Source organism: Thalassophryne amazonica, chromosome 4, assembly GCF_902500255.1.
Source record: "Thalassophryne amazonica chromosome 4, fThaAma1.1, whole genome shotgun sequence".
Classification (NCBI taxonomy): domain Eukaryota; kingdom Metazoa; phylum Chordata; class Actinopteri; order Batrachoidiformes; family Batrachoididae; genus Thalassophryne; species Thalassophryne amazonica.
This window is the reverse complement of record NC_047106.1, coordinates 73,510,221-73,529,139: the sequence shown is the minus strand read 5'-3', so window position 1 is coordinate 73,529,139 and position 18,919 is coordinate 73,510,221.

Below are 18,919 nucleotides of genomic sequence, written 5' to 3'. Positions count from 1 at the left end.
CCAAAATCTCCAAAAATTTCCTGAATAATTTCTTGTATTGTCTATTGTGTCGATAGTATGGCCCAAACAGAGGGTCACCCCTTTGAGTCTGGTTTGCTTGAGGTTTCTTCCTGAAATCATCAGGGGGGTTTTTCCTTACCACTGTCACCTGTGTGCTTGCTCTCGGGGTTGGTAAGGTTAGATCTTATTTGTGTGAAGCACCTTGAGGCAACTTTGTTGTGATTTGGCACTATGTAAATGAAAATAAATTTAAATTATTAAAACGAGTGGGTCATGTGTGCAAATTGCATGAGTGTGCATGAGTGCCTGAGTGTGCACAGCGATTCACCAGAGAATATGCAATAGATTGCGGTATGTCAAAGTAGTCCAAGTGGGAAATCCTTGGTGTGCATTAATGTACAGTGCATCCAGAAGCTATTCACAGCGCTTCACTTTTTCCACGTTGTTATATTACAGCCTTATTCCAAAAGGGAGTAAATTTTTTCCCTCAACATTCTACACCCCATAATGACAACATGAAAAAAGATTTTTTTTTTTTTTTTTTTAGAAATAAAAAACAAACTAATAAAACACATGTACGTAAGTATTTATACCCTTTGTTCAATAGTTTGTTGAAGCACCTTTGGCAGCAGTTACAGCCTCAATTCTACTTGAATATGATGCCACAAGCTTGATGCGCCTATCTTTTGGTGGTTTTGCCCATTGCTCTTTTAAGCACCTCTCAGGCTCCATCAGGTTGGATTGTAAACATCGATGCACAGCCATTTTCAGATCTCATGCTCACTCATCTTCATCCCCTTACTCCAATTAAGGGTTGTGGGGCTGGAGCCTATCCCAGCAGTCATAAGGTGTGACACGCTGGATAGCAGTCTGACGCGGGACCACATAAAGACAAACAAACACATTCACACCCGCACACACACCTATGGACAGTTTAAACTTTCCAATTCATCTAACCTGCATGTTTTTGGTTGTGGGAGGAAGCCAGAGCACCCAGAGAGAACCCACATGAACACAGAGAGAACATGCAAACTCCACACAGAAAGGCCACAGGTTCCCATGACCTTCTTGCTGTGAGGCAACAGTACTAACCAGTAAACCACCGTGCTGCCCATTTTCAGATAAATCTGGAGATGTTCAATCGGATTCAGGTCTGGGCTCTGGCTGGGCCACTCAAGGACATTCACAGAGTTTCCTGAAGCCACTCCTTTGATACCTTGGCTGTGTGTTTAGGGTCATTGTCCTACTGAAAGATAAATCATTGCCCCAGTCTGAGGTCAAGAGCAATCTTGAACAGGTTTTCATCCAGGATCTCTGTATATTGCTGCATTGATCTTTCTCTCAATCCTGACTAGTCTCACAGTTCCTGCCACTGAAAAACATCCCACAGAATGATGCTGCCACCACCATGCTTCACTGTAGGGATGGTGCCTGGTTTCCTTCAAACATGATGCTTTTAATCTTTGTCTCATCAGACCAGAGAATTTTGTTTCTCATGGTCTGAGAGTCCTTCAGGTGTCTTTTGGCAAACTCCTGCCATGTGCCTTTTACTAACGAGTGGTTTCCATCTGACCACTCTACCATACATGCCTGATTGGTGGATTGATGCAGAGATGGTTGTCCTTCTGGAATGTTTTCCTCTCTCCACAGAGGAATGCTGTAGCTCTGACAGAGTGACCATCGGGTTCTTGGTTATCTCTCTGACTAATGTCCTTCTCCCCCAATCGCTCAGTTTAGAAGGGCAACCACTCTAGGAAGAGTCCCGGTGGATCCAAATTTCTTCCGTTTACATATGATGATGGTCACTGTGCTCATTGGAACCTTCAAAGCAGCAGAAATGTTTCAGTGCTGTTCCACAGATTTGTGCCTGGATACAATCCTGTGTCAGAGGTCTACAGATAATTCCTTTGAGTTCATGCTTGGAGTCAGATATGATGTAATCTGTACATTAATGTAACATGTTGAGTCACGGGGGCAGGGAGTGCAGTGGTAGTGTGACAGTGTCAGTGGCACACTGGTACTCCCAATTGAGGGCAACTGCAGATGGTAAAGAGCTGTTCTTATGGTGAGAGGTTTCCATTCTTATGGTCTAGCAGTTTAGTAGTGGGCGTTAGACCAGAATATCCTCAGTTCAAACCCCTGCCAGACTGGAAAATCACCAAGGGCTCTTGGACAAGGTCCCCAATTGCTGCTGGTGTGCATTTGAATGCCTTACATGGCAACACCCTGACACTGGTTAATATGAGGCTTTATGTAAAGCCCTTTGAGCTTCTGATTAAAATGAAAAAAAAAAAAAAAAAACGCAATATAAATGCAGCCCATTTACCATGCCTGATGACCTGCAGCCTCCTAACAGAGAGGAGAGTCTCAAAAAACATAGTATCTGGGGTGGATGGGTCAGCCAAGGTCTTTCCTGCTTGCCTCAGGATCCTAGAGACATACCTTTCCTGGAGAGATCGAAGATTGTGGCCGATCACTTTCTCAGCAGAGTGGATGATCCACTGGAGTCTGCCTTTTACCCTGGTGGTGGCAGCAGAATACCAGATGGTGATGGATGCAGTGAGGATGGACTGTGTAAGAGTGCACCGTCATTGTCTTTGGCAGGTTGGACCTTTTGTGGAAGTACATCCTCTGCTGGACTTTTTTTGATGACTTTTTTTTGATGTTCAACTCCCACTTGAGGTTCTGTGTGATGATGGAGTCCAGGATTTGGAAGTGCTCCTCAGTATAAACTGGGCAGTCACACAGAGTGATGGGTTTGTTAGTGCACCTGGACCTTTCTTGAAGTCCATAATCGTCTCCACTGTCTTCAATCAATCTCCCTCCTGTAGGTATCCTCATCTCCATCAGGGATGAGTCAGATGACGGTGTCATCCGTAAACTTCAGGAGTTTGATGGACTGATGACTGGAGGTGCAACTGTTGGTGTACAGGGAGTTCCTGTGCTGACAGCCTGGGAGTCAGAGACATGCTTCTCCAGCTTCACATGTTGCTTCCTGTCAGACAGGAAGTCAGTGATCCACCTGTAGGTGGGGTTAGGCACACTCAGGTGTAGGGATGGGTATCGATAAGATTTTATCGATATCAATACCATTATTGATTCCGCTTATCGATCCGATTCCTTATCGATACTTCTTGTGACTTTTTTGTGTACTAAAAGTAGGCTTTACAGGTTTTCTATGTCAGCGGGTCAAAGAGCTTTTTCTTATCGTGTACCTGCACTGTGGAACGGTATTCCTGTGACCGTTAGGCAGTCAGAGTCCGTGGACATTTTTAAGTCGACTTAAAGCCTATTTTTATTCTCTTTCTTGTTAATAGTTTTTTAAATTATTTTTTATATGTTTCATTCTTTTACTTCTGTTTTTAATTATGTATTTGAATTTTTATTTATTTATTTTAATTTTTTATGTTGAACTGTTCTGTGTGAGGTGCCTTGAGACGGCTTTTGTTGTGATTTGGTGCTTTATAAGCTGATTAAATTGAAATTGAACAACATTTTATTGAGTCTTAAAGTAAATAAATATGAATTTGGTTACTGGCTCCTTAAACTTTGGACATAATAAACTCTACATGGTGGATCCTTGATCTCTAGACATAAATAGAAATAAACAAAATCTGTAGTTTTTGTCAAAAGCATTTCCTTTCAGACATTACTGGCATGAATGTCTATCCATACTTCTGAGCTGAGCTTTTGAAGCTGTGCTGCACGTCAGGATGTAATTCATAAAGAATGCAGGACCTCTCATTTTTGGAGGAAAAACATTTTTAGTCTATTGTAGTTTCTTGTCTGTATTACAACGTCTGTAAAGAGGTGTCATTTTATTTAAAGCAGCAATTCATTTTGAAGTTATTAATTCCGACCGGACTCTGTCTCGGCAGAGAGCAGCGCAGCTGCCAAAGGTGCTTCAACAGCATTTCTTGACTACAACAAGACATGAGTCCCAGTTAGTGACTTTAAGACACACAAAAGTGACTCAAGATATTATAATGGCTTTGAGAGGAGTTAAGAAGCGGACTTGCCGTTTCTGAAGAGCAGTGAATCAATGAACCAACGAGCCAGTGGATTGAAGCATTTCTTCATTGGTTCATGCTTCAAAGTGGTGTCGCGCTGCAGAAACAGTTGATTACAGACCCGCTGCAGGGTCTGTAATCAACGTAGAGAAATGATAATTTTCCTGACAAACACACTCAAGAACAACGGCTGCTCTGACAGACTGATAAGGGAATTGTTAAGCACAAAGGCTATTGATATCTGTGGATCAAATCATTTCTTAACAATACTTGAAAAGAACCGGTTCTCGATACCCAACCCTCCTCAGGTGGGAGAGCTTGTCTTGTAGCAGAGCTTCAATGATTTTACAAAGAGGATCCTGGCGTAAGTTCCCAGGGAGTCCAGATGCTGGAGGATTAATTTCATGGCCAGATTGACCGCATCATCTACACAACTTTTAGCTCTGTAGGTGAACTTAAGGGGGTCCAGTAGAGGGTTAGAATAAAAAAAAAAAAAAAACCCTGTTGGAGTCCATTCTGCAGTTTTTGTATGGTCATGAAATTGCAGACAATGCTGCAGGAAGCTGAAGAGCCATACAGCTGCCGCCAGGTCCTTACAAGGCCCGCTTGGTATCTGCGCACAAACTGAGGTGTGGTGTCCTCGGGTGTGTTTTTAACACCTGATGGTCTACTTAAGCTTGCAAAAGAACTGTTAGCAGATTGTAATTCATTGTGTTAAGCAGCTCTTACACATTGCCAAGTTTGGCATCGAGTCTTCCTGCTCACAACAGATCAGTACAACTCAGGAAATTAAACTCTTGCCAGGTTTGAACATGTTTAAAATTTTCTGGCACTCAGTGGGACTCTTGTCCACCTCACGTGTGGCTTGGTGTCCATTTTTCATGCTAAGCATAAAAAGAATTACTCAAAGTATACAGCATGTACACTACATCTTTCTTGTGGCATCCTGAGACAGGCAAGGGTGTTGTGAGTTGGAGAAAAATGTCTTTTCCCAACTTTTTCTGAGTGGTGTGCCTACTTGGGAGGACTCGGTGTGAAATGCATCCAGGAGGTAGCAGCTCTGTTACTATCAGAGGAAATGCACAGAGTGCAGAGCCTGTAACAGCGCAACACAGCATCAGGAATAAGAGCACCTTAAAATACCACTCTAACAATGTCATCAAAGCACAAGTCAAGTCCAGTCAAGTCTGGCAGCATGTGCTGGTGCTGTGCACCGACCTCTCAGGCACACCACGGACTTGCCCTAGGTCCTGAACGGCAACCACACAGAGAGACAACCTATCCATCACCAAACCTCAATACCAGATCTAGCAATCTGCTGCAGTCAGGAAAAACATGGGCACCCCCTTGGCCTTCTCCAGGGCCCTGAAACATTTCAAATTTCAGCAGCTAAATGCTGGATAATGCATCGAGAAACGTGTCACATCTTAGTCTTGATCCAGACCCAGACACTCCAATCAAAGCACCAAATAAGATAATATCTTCCAAAAAGATGGCGTTCATCCACCAGTTAAATTACAGTTTTGTAGAATGCATGCCAAGGAGCATAGAAACGGTTCTGGCAGCTCACAGTTAGACTTTGTCATAATAATAATGAGTCTTGAGATTTTGTTGTGCAAATTCAAATGGTTATCCTTCTGGCCATTTGTGTGAATCATTTCACAGCCAAACACAAAAGTGGGAACACTTTTAGTTTGGAAGTTACACTGCAACGTCTGTCCTGTGGATAGTTTTTGCAGTGTTTGGCTGTCTACTTATATCTGAGTCATCGCAGGCACTCTCTGAAAATTGGTAATCACACTAGAGAAAAGAATCGGGGTTGTGAGAACAAACGCTGGCAGGTGACATACTGTATGAGGAGTGTGAAATGTTCACTTCTGCTTATTCTTCTTTCGGCTGCTCCCGTTAGGGGTCGCAAGTGTGTTAATTTAATACCCCCTTGAGATGTGTGGGAGGTTTGTTGATCTGTGTATGTTCCAATTATTAATCTGCATGACAATAAATCTTATTTTCGGTGGATGCCAAAATTAAACAGGCAAGACTAAGATGTGAAGTAAATTACATGACAAATATAAATTTGATTTATGGTAATTATGCTGCAATCAGACAGCCTGAATTGCAATGTGCATGCAGACCTGCCACCAAACTCATACATAGATATGAAGCCAAGGCAGGAACAGACTACATGAGCTGATATTTATGCATCATCCATTTAAATTAAGTCATATTACAAGCTCTGGTGCTTCAGTCCAATTAAAGTGTGGAAGACAACCCCACAACTATGCATGCATATATGCACAAAGCATGCATTTGCAATAATCAGAAAGGCAGTCATCAGTTAAAAGCATCAGGATTGAAGCTAATGCTTTGTGGGCAATGTGTGAGAAAAATGAAGTCCTGGAGCACAACTTAATAGTGCAAAATGGCATTTGTTTAGGTATATACTGTAGAGAGCAAATGCGCATATATGCCCATAGCGCATTCAACTGAGTGTGTTCAAATTTTTTGACTTTTGAAAGTGTGTCCAAATTTGATGTGCCTGTACTTGTGGGGCAAGGGGTGTTTTATACCCAGAAACACCAACTTAGAAACGCAGAAGATAAAACAAACTGAATAGAACTGCAGGCAAATGACATGAAGCTCTCCTCACATACACAAGATAAGTGTGCTGCACCAAGGGGCCCATGTAGCATCGCACTTTAATCACATAGCTCACTTCCTCTCTCCTCTCCGTTATTGCTGGCTTGTTGTTTTAATTCATCTTCATAAGAAAGCAGAGAAAGCAGCGCCAGCTCCTAATAGCGCACTGATTTACATGATAAGTGTTTAGCCCCATAGAATAAACTCATGGGAATGGGGACACAAGCACACACGGTATTATAATTTGTTTTCATATTACCAAGACAAAGAATCACAAGCCAAGGCATGCACACATGGGTAGCCCAAACGTAAGGAGAACAAACAAGACAAGTCCTGCGATAAACTGATGAGTTAACACTCGCGCGCTGCTTTGCTTGTTTTGCGTGTAACTCAATTTGAAATGCTAACACTGCCAAAGGCTCAGGGGCATGCAGCACTGGGTTGCCACATCATCAGCCCACTTCTTATAAATTTAACTTCGCTCTTTCAACACACGCCGCTTGTGCAGTGGCATCGGATCTTGCACCCACTGAATCAAATTAACGGTGAATTTTGGGCACATGTCATTTGTATGCTGCACCTAGTTTGTATTGCAAATGAAGAAAATTTGGAGAGGAGGTCAAAATGTTCCCCAGAAAATTTAAGGGTGTTAGTTTTCTGCACACAGTGTTTCCATTTCTGCTGAACTGAGCAGTGTGATGCATTAATGATCATGACCCCACAACTGAATCTGTAGTATCTCTGATCAACAGAAATGAGTTGAGATTATGTGAACTGACACATATGTATATTGAAATTTATATTGAAGGAGTATGTTCAAACTTGCCAATGAAGGCATCAAGAGGGCTGATCATACCCTGTGTGCTGTACACACCACAATATAAATGTACAGCGGAATGATCATGACTTCTGTGTGATGTCATTTTGAAGACATCTCAGCTTCTCAGCTATTGGGATATTTTTAAGGTGATTTTTGGACCATGTTTTCCTTGACCTTTGACCAAACCCCAAAATTTAATCACCTCTAGCTCTCCAATATTCGTACCAAGTTTGATCCGTTGAATCTTCTTGGTTGTTGAGATATACAGTACAAAAATGGGTGTTTTACAGACTACTGTATATTTTCCTTGGCGTAATGTTTGGTCTTTGACCAAACTACTCCAAAATCTAAATATACTGTATGCTGTGTTTTCACATCATCCCAATGTTCGTCCAGCCATTTTTGATTTATCTTGTCCACACACACACACACACACACACACACACACACACACACACACACACACACACACACACACACACACACACCACTTGAAAACAACACCTTGCTTAGCATTTTGCCAGTGTACAGGGTAATTATGTCAGAATGGCCCTGTTTTCATTCATTTGGAAAATACAATTTAATACAAAGAGATACTTTTTTATTATTAGATTATTTTTTTCAAATGTTTCTATAACAAATTATCTTTTCTCTTAAGCTAGAACTGAACATTCACAATAATTATTTACAATTTACAGTAAAAGGAGGAAGAGGCAGATGTAGGAAAAGCAAAACTTTGAAGTACTGAGCAAAATCAAATCAGTCAAGTTGGATCCACAAACAAAATGCTCAGTGGAAATCTTCCTCCATGACCCTGGGCACGAGGCCATGTGGTTCTTCAAAGACTTAGTGCACTTCTGCAAAATCATTTGCTGTCACATTAAAATTCATGTTGCTAAATAGAGCCAGTCACCCCCTCCTCCACTAAAGATGTTCAACCAACTTATTCAGAGAACTACCCATAGGAGCTGGTGATGCAGCAATGGGAATTTCTATTAAAACAGAGTGAAAGAGTTTTGTTGGACTGAGAGCACCAAATTTATATTTGTTGGCTGCAGAAGAGAACAGGTGGAGCTCACAGCAAGTGCTCCAATTAAAATCAAAATCAACCTGCCTAGTAATTGCTTCCCCACGTTGTGTGTGCATGTGTGAAACTGGTGCTAAAATCATCGACAACCAGGACCATTTAATTTTTGTGTCAATCTGCACACTTTTAATCTGGTTTAGTATAATTTTAGGTGATCTTTATCATGGTGTAAACACAGATAATAAATTCTGCTCATTCCTTGGTGTGTGTGAGTGCACGTCGCAGGACAGAGTGGCTTATTTCTCCTGTGGAAACTCGCATGTGCCATGTTGCCGCAGAGATTAGACTCAGCACCCAGAGCCATCAATATCAATGAGTCTTGCATTGCTCACAAACACACACACACACACGTAGCGATGCAGTGAGCGGAACAAACCTGATGCTCTCACTCACCGGTGAATGGCCGTTCAGATGGACTGAGGCTATTTAAACACACACTCACACACATAGACACATACCCTCAGGTGGTGATAGAGTGCGGCCGTTCTCTCTCCTTACCTCATGCCCAGTGGCTGGCTCATAGCCAAGACAATACTTGCCAAATGGCCCTTTCGCCAACTTAACCACAGAAGTTTCTGATGAGCTCTGTACACAGCAGAGACACACATATTCAGGTAGTCAGATGCGATTCTCTACACAAGATACAAACTTGATCATTCCCACTACTTCACACTTTTGTTCTCTTTCCAAATGTAGTTTTCCTTTTAAAATGTGAACACTTTTGTCATGGTGCTTGTCCTTGGATGAACTGAGACATTCACACTCCACACCTACCATTTCCTATTTCCTATTCATGTTTGATTGCTGATGGTCATGTAATGCCCCATTTACACAAGACTGACACCTACTTGTATATAAAACCTACAAGATCATGACATTTTGTCAACTCTCACAGGTCTTGGCTGGTCTCCGTTGTGATCTGTTATTTGTGTTTACACCAAACTTGCATTGCGACTGAATTGTGCGAGTAAAAAAAAATTTCATATCCGCAATCATTGATGCAACCCCATGTCAGCTGAGTCAGTTGAGAGTCTATGACGGCCCATAGGATCAAGTTGAGAGTGAGTTGATACATGCAAGAGTTTATAAAGACCTACTATGTATCTGTTAACTGGTCACACAACCAGTGCAAGTGTTTTAAACAGTTCAGTACACTCGCACACCTGTTGGAGATGGAGAGTGATGGCGACCAAGAGGAATTTTATTTTCTGGCCATGGAGACCCCATTGTGACCACCCTGCAAACCCAGTGAGAGTCAGTGAGAGTGACAGTGAGCAGAGGCCATTTTTTTTATCACAACTCCATCATGGTCTAGGTGTAATGGTACTATCTGTGGGCTTGGGTCATAATCATAAGCATAAAGTACTCACGCAATATCACTGCATTTCTATGTTGGCAGAGCGTGATCTCTCCTGCGTGTACATAATACAGTGAAATCCCCTGGTGGAGTGGGTGGTTGCAAAGAAAACCTGCACCCTCTCAGCCCTTTCTGGAGTTGGATAGTCCTATTCTAGATCTTACAAACTCAGAAATTCCATTTTAAAGGTTTTTTTGTATAATGCCCATGTGTGGCATATCAAAATGTTTGCAACAATCTCAGCTTTCAAACATGTGTCACATATTTGTTTAGAACACTCTATGTAGCATTATTTTGGCTCTAAATGAGGACAAAATAAATGGCATCTTTCCAAAATTCTTCAAAGTTGTATTCATGTGGACCAGCTGTTGTGGTGCTAGAAATGGGTTCACCAAAGTCTTTGGATCAAAAATTTAGTGTAATATATTAAGAAAAGTGTGTATAATTTTAAATGTAACATGAAATTACTCACCATTTTCAGTTAGATGTTTTCTGTCTTCACTCTATGCAGGAATGTCCATCTAGTACGGCTGCCACAAATGATTATTGTGATAATCGAATAATCACTGATTATTTTTACGAATAGTTGAGTAATCAGATTATAGGTAAATTGCGGCTTATCACATCGGCATGCAGCTTTTATTTGTCTTTGAATGTTGTTATTATTTATTATATAATTTAATTATTTATTTTTCACTATGTGTTATTGTTGGCATTGTTGTAATACATTTATGCCAGTAAAGCAAATTGAAATTGAGGGTAGTGACAAGATAGTGAGAGAGACTTATGTCTTCAGGAACATAGTAAAGTGAGCTAATTTTCAAGCTAGCTTCACGGGTAACTAGTCAAACACCTAGCTTGACTTATTCAATTATTGACTGGTGTAGCCTAATTGAATATATTCTGTTGTCTGAAATAAAACAAGTTAGTAGTAAGTCCCTTCGGTCACCACAGCAAATCCAAGGTGGATTTACATGTTGAATTGGCACAGGTTTTACGCTGGATGCCTTTCCTGATGCAACTCCACATTACATAGAGAAATGTGGTAGAGGTGGGGTTTGAACCGGGAACCTACCGCACTGAAACCAAGTGCATGAACCACTCTGTAATAAAACAAGTAAAAAAATTAAAAATAAATTCAATGAATAAATTAAGCATGAACTTGGCTATGTAGTGAGCTAAATAGCATGGCTGCTACCTGGATCATAAGTTAAGAATTCTGGGCATTTCACAATGAATACTTCAGGCCAATCCATCAACGCTTCCCAATCCATCGGATGCGTATCCAACGTGTCATGATGTGGAGACGCTTCGCTTCAGAAGCGGCAAGGGGGCGGAGATTGCTACGTCACACTCTGGCTGTTTCCACAACTTGACAAAAGTTCAGCGATCGCCATCTTGAATTTGCGTCGTCTGAACCACAAAAAAGCTTTAAAAAACAGCAGTAGAACGATTCTCCCATCACCCTGCTGGGAGAAACTTTTTTTCAGCTACTTTTCGGAGTGACGCTGACCGAGGGAGGACTGACGACTTGGAGGGATATCGATTGAACCGCGACAGTGGGCCGACCCGCACGGAGAAGCCGGTCTTCAGGCATCATCACTGGGCAGACCGAGGCAGGCAGCCGGGGGTGATGGAGCAAACCCACTCAGTCCGAAATCTCCCACTTTTTTGATATATGTGAAGTCCCAGTTTGCCCAACGGAGTTTAGTTCTGCAGCTTTATCGAGGTGAGAATAAAATAAAAGTAAAACGTGACGTTTCTGCACTGCTGTGAAGGTTTATTGATCAGCTAACGTTAGCTTAGCTTTTTAGCACAGTTGATCTGAGTGAACACTTTAATTTGTAAATGGTTCAGTCTTTTTTATTTTTACCAAATAAAGCTACAGCTTTTTTCGGAGACCACAAATTTCAACTTTAAATAACATTTTTTCCATCTGTTTTTTTTTTCTTTTTTTTTTTCTTGTTTTTTATATATAAACTGTTTAGTGTTTCTTTATATTTAAAGAAATATTTTTATTTGTCCCAATCAGGAACATTTGCTGTGCAGACAACCAAACTTCCATTGATGAGCCGAACACCACAAAGTCCAGTCGAAAGAAAACATCTCTGCTCTTCAAAATAGGACAAAAGTGTCTTTCAGCAACACCACCAGAGTTCAAAGCTGCAGAAGAGACCTTCATCTGGTCCTGAGAATCCAGCAGAACATCACCTGCTTCTAAATAAAAGGCTCTTTCAACAGCAACTATTTTATTATTTTTTATAAAGTTGTTTCATTTTATATTTTAACAATAAATGAACGGATCATTAAAAATGTCCATGAATCAAAGTCAGACATTTGCACAGGTAGAAGCTCTCCACTTATTACACTCTAATTCATATGTTAGAAATGACTCTGTCCTGATAACAACATTAAAGGCAGTTACATATTTTGACGAAATTATAAGTTGAAATGACTATAAAAAAAAATCATCATGAGGTTTATGTCACAGAAATCCTACTTTACAATCACACTGCAGTCACTGTTAAATTATTTCCTGTTGCGTTTATAATAAAAATTTGTATTTATTTACAGTGTCTTTTTCTGGTTGAAATGAGATATAAATAATCTACCAGACTTAAAAAATGTACAAATTTCCATGTTATTTTGTCTAAAATTAAATGTCTGAGGTTCCTTATGTTAAACAAGAAATTATCTAATCTGAAATAACAGGTGGTTTTAATTTACAGATGAAAGGTTATTAAAGAACCATTTATTGATTTATTTAGCTATTTTAATTACAAGTGTTCTAAACTTTTTTTAAACAGTAATCAGAAATTTTGAGGTAACAAACAACAACAAAAAACATTTCCAAGGATTTTTCTTCAGAAAACTGCTCTATAAATGAACAGTCCTGTCACACGTTTGTTTTATACAGATCAGTGGTTTCTGCACCCATCTGTTTTACACAGATCAGTGGTTTCTGCACCCATCTGTTTTGTACAGATCAGTGGTTTCTGCCACTAGTCTTCTGTGTTTTGGACCGACGCTTTGTTCCTATTGGACAGCGTGAAGGTACGTCACAGCTCAGAGCGTCGAAAGTTGTATTGGGTTGAACTTTGTTCGTGTCAGCCTGCCGACAAGCGGCAATGCACGCTCCGGTCAGAAGCGTCGGTTTAGCTTGGCTTTTGACGCGACGCTTCTGACACATCTAAAAAGCAACACGTCTCATTGAAAATAATGCTTTACTTACTGTAAATTCTGTAGTGATTTTTCTAAATGACTCAAAATCACATTGATTTGTAAACAAAATATCTATGCTGGCTTATCAGGCAAATTAATCAACTAATTGATCTAATCCATGTAAATCTAATGATCACTGCAAATTGCATTTAAATGAACTGACATTAGCTAATAGACATTAGCAGTAATTGTGCTTACTGACTGCAGCTGGTCTCTGTTCTGCCTGACTTGAAGAGAACATCTCTCAATCTATGTGCCAAATATAATGCCCAAAACGTACCTTACAGAGCTCCAGTTACACCTTTCATGATATGATTTTTTAAAATCTGTGACATTTTTATAGCTTGTGTGAGATATGAGCCAGATGCCTTGTTAATGTGTGCAGGTGTACCAGTGCACCCTGACACAATAAGATCACAATAGCCCCATTAAAATGATGACACACATAATGATAACTTCTCAACGACTGCCGTTACTGTCTTCGGTTTTCATTATGTGTCTAACTACAGGACTAGAAAATGATGTTCATTGCAGTTGTAGACAGTCTGATTATAGTGCTGCACAGATTGCTCCTTCGAAAGGGTCGTATTTGTTATAAAACTCTTTTTAAACCTGGGAGTTGAAGCTAAAGTACAGTGGGCACTCTTTCAGCCATGCATTCTGCACAGATATTGTGTGTGGTGTGTCGTATATATGTTTGAAAAGTCAAATCCACAAGGCAGCAGCAGCACAGATGGCTGATAGAGCCGGGAACACTTTGCTGTCCATCTTTATTTAAAAGAATTCCCACACATAGTGCTGCCCTTTGGTTTTCTATAGACGGGAAAGAGACTTGTTTAATCACAACATCTATCTTAAACTCTCAGTAAAGTAACAGTTTCAGTCGTGTTTTCTAGTTGTTGTGTTTTTTGAGGCATGTTGCGTCACAACCTGATACAAATTCTGAAAAACAAAACCCCCACTAATAAATTAATTATCAGTATTTGCAGCAGGTATCACTTTTCATTGCTTTCCCTCTTGAACCATTTCAGAGTAGAAATACATACAGTGAAGGAAGGCTTTGGTCATAAATTATCTAAGAGCAAAACATCCATAAACAAGGCACAAAAAATGACAAGGAAACAAACTGCTCAAATGGAAGGCATGGAGCGAAGCAGGTCAGATGACTGGGAGCCAGACTATAGTGCTGCCGGAAAGTATTCACAGTGCGTCGTTACACCCTATTCCAAAATGGAGTAAATTCATCTTTTCCACTAAACAAATTGTACTTACAGCACCCTATAATGACAACATGATAAAAGTTGTTTTGAACTTTATACAAATTTATTAAAAATAAAAAGAAATAAAAAAGAAATCATGTACATAATTGTTCACACTTTTGTTCAGTAATTTGTTGATGCAAGTTTGGCAGCAGTGACAGCCTCAACTCTTTTTGAATGTGATGCTTGTTTGGTGCACCTATCTTTGGGCAGTTTTGCCCATTCCTCTTTGCAATACCTCTCAAGCACCAGTGGGTTGGATGGAGAGCGTCAGTGCACAGCCATTTTCAGATCTCTCGAGAATGTTCAATTGGACTCGGGTCTGGGCTCTCGCTGGGCCACTCAAGAACATTCACAGAGTTGTCCTGAAGCCACTCCTTTGATATCTTGCCTGTGTGCTTAGAGTCATTGTCCTGCTGAAAGATGAACTGTGACCCCAGTCTGAGGTCAAGAGCGCTCTGGAGCAGGTTTTCATCCAGGATGACTCTGTACATTTCTGCATTCATCTTTCCCTCAATCCTGACTAGTCTCCCAGTTCCTGCCACTGAAAAATATCCCCACAGCATGATGCTGCCACCACCATGCTTCACTGTAGGGATGGTGCCTGGTTTCCTCCAAACATGGCGCCTTTGCATTCACACCAAAGAGTTCAATCTTTCTCTCATCAGACCAGAGAATTTTGTTTCTCATGGTCTGAGAGTCCTTCAGGTGCCTTTTGGAAAAAACTCCAGGTGGGCTTCCATTTGATCTGCCTCAAGACATTCCTGTCTCAGAGATCTACAGGCAATTCCTTTGACTTCATGCTTGGTTTGTGCTCTGACATGCACAGTCAACTGTGGAACCGTATACTGTAATTTGTAACTGTAATAACTGTAATTTTTGAAAAAAAATGGATTTAATGAATGAAGTGACCTTTTTAACTAATTTTTAACAGGAGGAGCTGGAGTGACCAAACAAGGCAAAAACTCTCAATAATTTAATAATTTATTACCAAATATTAAAATACTTAGAACAAGAATTAAGATGCAGAGTCTCTAAAATAAAGTAATCATGCCAATGGGCGGGGAGCAAGCAGTCCAGGTCCGGCCAAGCGTCCGCCAATCAGGCCAGTCCGTGGGCATCCTCAAGGCATCGGCTTGTTTGGGAAGGGTCCTCCTAGATCCAGCGTGCGTGCGTCACAATCTTCCAGGTAAGGCAGGGTCCCTCCCCTGCCACTGCGAGTAATTAACTTTGCGGCGCTCGTCCCCCTCTCGTCACTCCTCTCCGGCGTCTCTCTTCCCGTACACTTATCACACACACACACCAAGGCCAGCGAACGCACAGCAAACCGTCCCTCGAGCCAAAGACTCTAACTTTGTAAACACCACTGCACAAACACATAAAGTGTACTCATGGACACAGCAGGGTTCTCCCCTGCATGTGATTCGCATTGTGGTGCTCCTCCCAGACAGTAATGCAGCTGGACCCAGCGGCGTTGATGTCGGTGTAGCTCCTGTTCTACAGCTTCCCTACCCGTAATCCGCTCTCCACGTCTCACACCTCAGCATACTGCCGCCCAGCTCAGGATGCTGCCCCCTTCTGCCAAACCCCACTTTCTTTTATTTGCCACTTTACATGCCATGCTCCAGGTGCGCTGATTGCAGATGCGGTCAAATTAAACAAAAATCAGGTGCTGGGGAGGCAAAACTCCAAGATCCAACAAATAAAACAAAAAAAACAACAAATAAAATAACCCCCCTCCTCCCTAAGGAGTGGCTTCCATCTGGCCACTCTACCATACAGACCTGATTAATGGATTGCTGCAGAGATGGCTGTCCACCTGGAAATGGTAAATGGACTGCATTTATATAGCGCTTTTCCATCTGTATCAGACACTCAGAGCGCTTTACAAATAATGCCTCACATTCACCCCAGTGTGAGGGTGCTGCCATACAAGGCACTCACTACACACCGGGAGCAATAGGGGATTAAAGACCTTGCCTCGTGGCCCTTAGTGATTTTCCCGTCAGGCTGGGATTTTAACCAAGCCCAACGCCTTAACCACTAGACCATCACCTCACCTGGAAGTTTCTCCTCTCTCTACAGAGGAATACTGGAGCTCTGACAGAGTGACCATCGGGTCATTGACTAAGACCTTTCTCCTGATTGCTGAGTTTAGATGGGCAGTCAACTCTAGGAAGAGTTCTGGTGGATCTGAATTTCTTCCATTTATGGATGATGGAGGCCACTATGCTCATTAGAACCTTCAAAGCAGCAGAAATGTTTCTGTACCCTTCCCCAGATTTATGCCTCTGAGACAATCCTGTCTCGGAGGTCTACAGACAATTCCTTTGACTTCATGCTTGGTTTGTGCTCTGACATGCACTGTCAATTGTGGGACCTTATATGTACACGGGTGTGTGCCTTTCCAAATCATGTTCAGTCAACTAAATTTACCCCAGGTGGACTCCAATTAAGCTGTAGAAACATCAAGGATGATCAGTGGAAGCAGGATGCACTTGAGCTAAATTCTGAGCTTTGTGGCAAAGACCGTGAATACTTGTGTACATATGATTTTTTTAGGGGTTTTTTTTAAATTAATTTTTAAAATTCTAAATAAAACCCCTTTTCACATTGTCATTATGGGGTATTGTGTGTGAAATTCTGAAAAAAATTAATTCATCCATTTTGGAATAAGGCTGTCACATAACAAAATGTGGAAAAGGTAAAACACCGTGAATACTTTCCAAATGAGAATCAGAATCAGAATCACCTTTATTGTCATTGTAATTTGCATTGCAATGAGATTTGAGTGCAACTCCAAAAAGGTGCTTTCTGTGGTGCGAGTAATTTGTAGCCAAATACAAGATAGTGAAATTTAACGATAAATTATTCAGAGTATATGTACAACTAAATAAACATAAGATAAAATAAAATGTGGACCAAGTAAAATGTAAAACGAGAATTATATACAACTGTGGAATCATATTGCACGTGAATATTGCACATGGTTTACAGATGTTGCACAAGAAACTTCAAAGGTGCAGATTAGAGTGATTTGTTATTGTTCAGTGCAGCGATCGGTCTGGGGAGAAAGCTGTCCCTGAGTCTGTTTGTCCTAGTTTTGATTGACCTATACTGTCTGCTGGAGGGTTATAGGTCAAACAGGTGGTTGCTGGGGTGGGATGTGTCTTTGCTGATCCTGGCAGCTCTGCTGAGCTAACGAGAGCTGGAAATGTCTTCCAGGCTTCACAGAGAGCAACCAGTGATCCCCTGGGCCGTTTTGATCACCCTCTGCAGTGCTCTCCTGTCTGCTGCTGAGCACCCCCCGTACCACGCTGTGATGCAGTACGTCAGGTTGTACGTCTCGGTGGCTCTGTAGAACAACACCAGCAGCTTCTCCTCCAGATTGTTTCTCCTGAGCACCCTCAGGAAGTGGAGTCGCTGCTGGGCTTTCTTCACCACCACTGGTGTTGGCAGTCCAGGAGAGGCTGTCAGAGAGCTGCACTCCCAGGAACCTGATGGAGCTGACCCTTTCCACACAGTCCTCTTGGATGTAGAGCGAGGCTGGGTCAGCCCTGTCCTTTCCGAAGTCCAGGATTATTTCTAGGGATGTCCCGATCAGGTTTTTTTTTGGCCCTGATCTGATTCCGAGTCATCTGATTTTGAGTATCAGCCGATACCGAGTCCCGATCCGATACTTTAAAAAACTGAATGAACAATGAACAAATGCTAAATATATAATATTTTCATTTTAATCACCTTATTTTATTATTTATCACTTAAACAGTGCACTTCTCCTTGAGGTAGCTTGAACAATCAAGTAATAATCTACCAGATTTTAAAAAATGTACAAATTTCCATGTTATTTTATTTGTCTAAAAATAAATGTTCAAGGTTCCTTATGTTAAACAAGAAATTATCTAATCTGAAATAACAGGTGGTTTTAATTTACAGATGAAAGGTTTCTAAAGAACCATTTATTGATTTATTTAGCTATTTTAATTACAAGTGTTCTAAACTTTTTTTTTAAACAGTAATCAGAAATTTTGAGGTAACAAACAACAACAACAAAAACATTTCCAAGGATTTTTCTTCAGAAAACTGCTCTAGCAGTCCTGTGACATGTTTCTGTTTTGCAGAGATCAGTGGTTTCTGCACCGATCTGTTTTGTAGAGAGCAGTGGTTTCTGCCACTAGTCTTCCATGTTTTGGCCCGATGCGTCGTTCCTATTGGATCGCGTGAAGCTATGTCACAGCTCAGAGCGTCAAAAGTTGGATTGGGTTGAACTTATGTTTTTTATTTTGTTCAATAAAAAAAAAGTCTGGGTGGAACTTTGTTCGCATCAGCCTGCCGACAAGTGGCAATGCGCGCTCCCATCAGAAGCGTTGCTTTAGCTCGACTTTTGACGCGATGCTTCTGACGCCTCTAAAAAGCAACGCATCTCATTGAAAATAATGCTTTTTAGACTGATTCTTGACACCTCTGATGCTTCCGACGTGTGAAACGCCCATTAATCTGCAATAATGAGCTTGAAATAGTGCT